The sequence below is a fragment of the Elephantulus edwardii genome, unplaced genomic scaffold (genome assembly GCF_000299155.1).
Source record: "Elephantulus edwardii isolate Elephantulus edwardi_28Jun2011 unplaced genomic scaffold, EleEdw1.0 scaffold00082, whole genome shotgun sequence".
NCBI classification, from domain to species: domain Eukaryota; kingdom Metazoa; phylum Chordata; class Mammalia; order Macroscelidea; family Macroscelididae; genus Elephantulus; species Elephantulus edwardii.
Window position 1 is genome coordinate 10,319,788 of NW_006399832.1, and position 6,857 is coordinate 10,326,644.

General features: G+C 38.6%; 1 pseudogene; it reads left to right on the forward strand.

Moving 5' to 3' along the window:
* Window positions 1–447: 447 nt before the first annotated feature.
* On the forward strand, window positions 448–1,281 carry LOC102848406 (annotated as a pseudogene).
* The last annotated feature ends 5,576 nt before the right edge of the window (window positions 1,282–6,857 follow it).

A 6,857-nucleotide genomic window follows, 5' to 3' on the forward strand; every position in this document is an offset into this window, starting at 1 on the left:
AGAATTATTACAGCTATATTAACAGCAAACAAGAATCACTAAAAGAATGTGGAAATGAGTATGGGCATATGTATGTCCACATACTTTCTCCAAAGGAACATAAAATATGAGACACCATCAAAGTGATATAAATAGGATCTAAAAGGACAATTGAAGCTGTGCTGTAATCCAGAAGACATGTGGTCTGAGTCTACCAGCTGCTCCATGGGAGAAAGATGGTCAATCTCCTCTCCTGCGATTAACTGCTCTGAAAACCCACTGGAGTATGGATTGGTTCCAACTCAATGTGTACAACAACATGGTGCTTTGTAGTTTCTCATATTCCTAATGATACAATTTAATGTTCCTTTTCTTTTGTTGTTACAGGCAACTTGAAGCAATCTAGAGACCATGCAATTGGGCTTGTCTTAGAAATAAAGTCTGGCTTCTTTTCCAAGAAAACACCAAATGTTGGATGACTCCAGTGCAGTAGGAGGGCCCAGAGGCCCCAGAGGCCCTGGGACGGGAGCCCACAACAGCTTCTGCTTCTGTCTCTGGGGTCGAGGCCGTGGCTATGGACTGGTCTGTGGGAGAGGCCACAGAGCTCAAGGAGGCAAAGCAGAAGATGAGGAGTGGCTCCCCATCACCAAGCTGGGCCGTCTGGTCAGAGACATGAAGATCAAATCCTTGGAGGAGATTTATCTCTTCTCACTGCGCATCCAGGAATCTGAGCTCGTTGACTTTTTCCTGGGCATGCTCCTCAAGGATGAGGTCTTGAAAATCATGCTTATGTACAAGCAGACACGGGCTGGCCAACAGACCAGGTTCAAGACCTTTGTTGCCATTGGAGACTGTAATGGCCACATTGGCTTGGGTGTCAAGTAGCTCCAGGCTACTGCCTCTGTGGGACCATTATCCTGGCCAAGCTCTCCATTTGATAGGGAACAACCTTCACACCATTCCTTGCAAGGTGACTAGATGCTGTGACTCTGTGTTGGTGTGTCTGATCCCTGTAACCTGAGACACTGGAATCCTTTGGCCCCTGATCCCAAGAAGATGCTGCTGATGGCTGGAATTGATGACTGCTACACCTCAGCGAGGGGCTGCACAGCTACCCTTGGCAACTTCTCCAAGGCCACCTTTGATGCACTCTCCAAGACCTATAGCTACTTGTCTCCAGATCCCTGGAAAGAGACTGTATTCACCAAGTCTCCCTACCAGGAATTCACTGACCATCTTGTAAAGACTCGCACAAGAGACTCTGTGCAGAGGACCCAGTCTCCTGCTGTGGCCACCACATAGTGGATTTTGTATAACAAGTAAAGTAAATTAAGTTTTGAGAGAGAGAGAGAGAGACAGAGAGAGAAAGTCTGCATTGTTCTAGCTAGGGTATCCTTAGCTGGGGATGTGGTGGAGAATATTCAACCTGATCACTAAGAAGCATGTATTGACATGAAACTGGCAGACTGACAGACTTGTCATAGTTTTAAATTACAAAAGTTAGAGGAATAAATAATAAGAATTTGTCATAGAGTATCTTTTGCTATGTAGTTAAGTCATGCTTTGGAGATTACCAAGTGTTTCTGTATATATTATCCCTTTTGGTCCTCACTTCAAACCTATGTGATGGGTTATTGTTGTTGTTAAGTGCTGTCAAGTCATAGGCAACTCATGGTGACCCTGTGAACGAAAGTCCTCGACACTTGCGTGCATGACTTTCATCCTTTCCTAGATTCATAGGGTTTCTGGAGGCAAGCTATTTACGGAAGTGGATGCCACTCCTGCTTCCAAACTTGTTTCCAGCAGGGAAAGCCGCCAAAAACTGTCCACCGTGGGTAACCGTTATCACATTTGACACACCAGTGTCACAGTGTGATGGGTAGGGCATATTTTATTAACACTGTCACCAGGACTGTTAGGACAATAAATAATAAAGAGAATATATGATCTTCTAATCTTTTACAGATTACGAAAATAGACATAAAATATTTACTTGATAAAGTACACATATATGTTTGCATATATGTTTTTCATCTTCTAGTCCTGGGTTCTATTGATTATTCTTAGCACTTATTGTGAAGTCCAAACAGGAGAAGAGTATTGAACATATATACCAGGGACCAGCGAGAACAAACAGGTTTGTCCTGGAAATGGTGAAACTAAGCTGCTCCTTGGAGGCAAAAACTTTGAAGCTGTCTCACATACTTTGGGCATGTTGCCAGGAGGGACCTGTCCTTGGAGAGGGACATAATGATTAGAAATATGGAGGGACAGCACAGGAGAGGAAGACACCAGATGAAATGGACTGACACAGTAACTAAAGTAACGAGAGTAGATGTGTTAGAGATATTGAAATTCACTCAGAATAGGACAGGATTCAGAGCTATTGTACATTTACTTGCTATGAGTCACACATGACACAATAGCACATAACAACCACAGAAACAAAATGGAGAGCTACAACTAGTGAAATTTTTTGGGGACAAATTTTTCTGTGTTGTATATAGTGTATCTATAAAAGGCTTGACACATTAAAAGAAATGTTGCTATGAGTTGTAGTCCACTCAATAGCACCTAAAAACAATATTTACTCAGTGGTAGAAAATTGAGTCCATTATAGGAAAAATTATTAAAAAATAAAGTTACTCTGCTTCTCCATCAAAATTTCCCAGGCATCCAAGATCTTCAGGCTTTGGCTATTTAAGATTCTCATTCTACACTTCAAGAGTTTGATTTATTTTAAGTTCTCCCCATATCAAAATGTGTGTCCCATTCTCTCACTCTTTCATTATCTTCTACTTATAGTCAGAACTTTTGGCAATTAATAGGAAGCTCATGTAATCAGTTCGTATGCTCACTTAAGGAATATGTCTAATTTACCCCAAGAATCCTGCAGGAAAGGACAGCAAGCAGAACAGTGAATAAAACAGGGAGATTATTTTTTTTCTTTTCCTTGGAGGAGATAATTTTAGACTAATACGGCTTGGGTGACACAAACATTGATTGTTAGTATAAATAATTAATCATTCAACATGATGAATCTTAATAAAGACTAATTTTTCTCAAAATACTTTATTTTGTTGTATATACCATTCTGTTTCTGTTAGCATTTTGTTAAGGTTAAAAAAAGTAAAATATTGAGACAAATGGATAGAATTAGGGGAAAGGTAAACATAACCCATAAAAAATAGAAAGTAAAGATGTCTAAAGTTCATAATTTAGTAGGGTTGCTATATTATAAATGTATATGTATATTGTTGCTGTTATGTGCCATTGAGTCAGCCGCAACTCTTGGTGACCCTATGTATAATAGCTCTGAACCCTGCTGTAACCTGAGTAAGTCTCACTGACTGACACCTAACCCATTTTTCCAATTACTATGTCATTTCATCTCATTTGGGCTTTTCCTCTCCTGCACTCTCCTGCACTGTCTCTCCACCCTCCAAGCATGATGCCCTTCTCCAAGGACTAGTTCTTCCTGGTGATGTGCCCAAAGTATGTGAGTTAGAGATTGGAAATCCTTACTTCCAAAGAGAAACCTAGTTTCACTTTCTTTGAGACAAATCTATTTGTTCTCCACTGTATGTTCAATACTTTCTCCAGCATCACAATTCAAAAGTAACAATTCTTCTTCTTTATTCTTTATTCCTCATCCAGCTCTCTGACGCATAGCAAGTAATTGTGAATATCATGGCCTGGATCAGGCTTAGTCTGTAGGCTGATATTATTTCTCTTTAACATTCTGGAGAGGTCCCTTACAGCAGACTTTCTCAATGCAATTAATTTTTTGTTTCCTGATTACTGGTGCCAAGAGTGTTGATTGCAGAACAATCTGAAATTTTTAACAATCTCAATTTCTTCTTCATCTATCATGGTGCTGCCAATTTGGACCAGTGGTGGGAAACTTCGTCTTCTTGATGTTGAGCTTCAATCCATACTGGAGACTTCAATCCTAAACCTTCTGCAGAAATGCTTCAGGTCCTCCTCTGTTCTGACAAGTAAAGTTGTGTCATCTACATAATGCAGGTTGTTGATGAATCTTCCTCCAATCCTCCTCATAAACTCCAGCCTGAATGCAGAACAGTATGACATATCCCTAACACACTCCCTTTCTGATTTTGAACCATGCAGTGTTTCCTTGCTCTGTTATGAGGACTGCTTCCTGGTCTATGTACAATTTTTTCATGAGCACAGTCAAGTGTTCTGAGATTCTTATTCTCCTCAAAGTTAGCCACAATTTATTGTAATCTACACAAAGATTTTCACAGAGGCAATTAAACACAGATAGACATTTCTCTAGTACTTTTTACTTTCAGCTAAGATCATCTGACATTAGCTATGATGTTCCTAGAGCCTTGTTTAAAACCAGAATGTATTTCTGGTAGTTCTTTGTCAATGGACTGCTGCAGAGTTTTTTTGGATAAGCTTAGCAGGATTTTGCTTGTGTGTGATAATAGTGATATTGTTTGATAATTTTCACACTCTGTCAGGTTACCTTTTTTTGGGAGATAGGAATGAAAATGGATCTCTTCCAGTCAGTTGGCCAGGTAGTTGTTTTCTAGATTTCTTGACACAACCTGGTTAGTACATCCAGGGAAGCATCTGCTTATTAAGTCAGTTGGTATTTGACTACATATCATTCAGTTTGTCATGTTGTGAAACATTAAGGAGGAATGTAGTCATATTAATTCCCTAGAAGGCACATTTCAAGATCTATCCTGTAATACAATGCTGTTAGTGGTAGTTGAGGTACATCTACAATGAAGAATCACTAATTATGCAAATTTATGTATCAATTAATAATGGTAAAAATGATTTTTTAACAATTCCTATGATTTGAAATTTATTGAAAATATAAACAAGGTGGACTAATCACTACTAGTGATTGGATTGTAAAAGTTGTTGAGAAAAAAGGAATAACAGTAGTTGGAAAATATGACTTTGGTGACAGAATCAATACCACAGTTTGTACGACATAATTTTGCAAGACTAATTACTGAGTCATTGAAAATGCTTCTTCTCAACAATATATGAGAACTATACACATGGACCTGATTGTATAAAATTAAAAGCAATGAAATAAACTCAACTATATCTGTGGAGCTTGTTTGCTTTGCTCCACAGTCAACACTCTTGGCACCAGTAGCAAGGAAATTAAAAGGCGCATTGCCATGGGAAAGTCTGTTGTTAGGGACCTCTCCAAAGTACTGAAGAGCAATGGTGTCTCTCTGGAGACCAAGGTGCATCTGATACAGGCCATAGTCTTTGTAATCACTTGTTATGCATCAAAGAGTTGGACAATAATGAAGGAGAATTGATGCCTTTGAGCTGTGGTGCTGGAGAAGAGTATTGAGAGTACCATGGACTGCTAGGAAAACAAACAGATTCATCCTAGAGAGGGTTAAACCAGGCTACTCTTTGGAGGCAAGGATTCTGGGGCTTCGTCTAACATACTTTGGACATGCTGTAAGGAGAGACTGGTCCTTGGAGAAGGACATCATGCTTGGGAGGGTAGAGGGACAGTGCAGGAAGGGAAGGCCCTCTATGAGGTGGATTGATTCAGTGATTGAGATAATCAGGATGGGAGTGTCAGAGACAGTGCGATTGGCACAGGACAGAGCAGAGTTTAGGGCTGTTGTACATAGGGTCTATATGAGTCTCAAGCGACTCGACAGCACATAACAACAACAGCAACATATCTGTGGAAAGAGAAAGCAGAGAAGCTTGATATCACCAACCTGAGAAGGCCAAAATATGACTGTAGAACAGACTATAATTTCTCATATTTAAGTCCAAACTGAACTGAAGAATGTAACAAACTTATAAGCATCAAAATAGAATCTTTTGTATATCTGAATGAATTTAGAGCCCATTTCAAGAATGTATTTGATAGAGTGAAACAAAAGATTAAGGACAGATAAGTCAAGCTATGACATCAAGACCATCCAAAGAAAAGAAAACAAACTGGGAGTGAAGGGGAACAGGAGGAAAACAATGAGTGAATGGAAATGCAAGTTATTTATTAACTTTCATTAAAGTCGAAAAAAAAGAGAGAGAACATCATATATAAAACACTCAGCACTATTTTTTGAGTAGCATGCACCTCATGAGTGCCATTTAAAAATATTTTCCCCTCAGTGCATTATACCAAATCCCTCAGATGAAGATAAATTTTCATGGCATGCTATTGGCTTTAAAACCTTAAACATAAAAAAAATAAAAATAAAATACTCAAAAGTCACTGTTGTTGTTGTTGTTATGTGCCGTCGAGTCATTTGCGACTAAAAGACCAAAATAAATGTCATAAGAGATTCTGAAATATGCTATCAAATATACACATACATTTAGTTACATAAATGTAGCTACAGCAAACAGAAGAAATGATGTAGTAAGACAGCTAACTTGAAGACTTCAAAAAGTGGTCTGAGAAGACACACACCATATGCAAAGACATGGTGTTAAAAAAATTAAAAAGGAAGAACACTTAGTATTTAACAACCTGAAAGGCTGAAGAATAAAAAGTGCCTCAAGTTGTAATCCTGAAAGATTCTATGGACAATAGTAAAAAGATGAAAGGAATATGGAGTTATGGTACCAAAAGTAACTTTTCAACACTCAACCATTGATAAAGACATGATGATACTAAAGGAATAAATCCAAGTTTTACTGAAGTCATTGGAAAAAATGAGGTACCAGAAATTGAAAGATATTATTTGAAATGTTTCAGTAAACACATGCAAGTTTGGAAATATTTATTCTTCTAGGCACTTACCAACAATGACAACAACAACAACAACATAGAGAGAGCTCTGTGGGTCTGGTGAATAGAAATTTATGCTACCAAGTCAAAAGGTGGATGATTTTAATCTGTGCCCCTC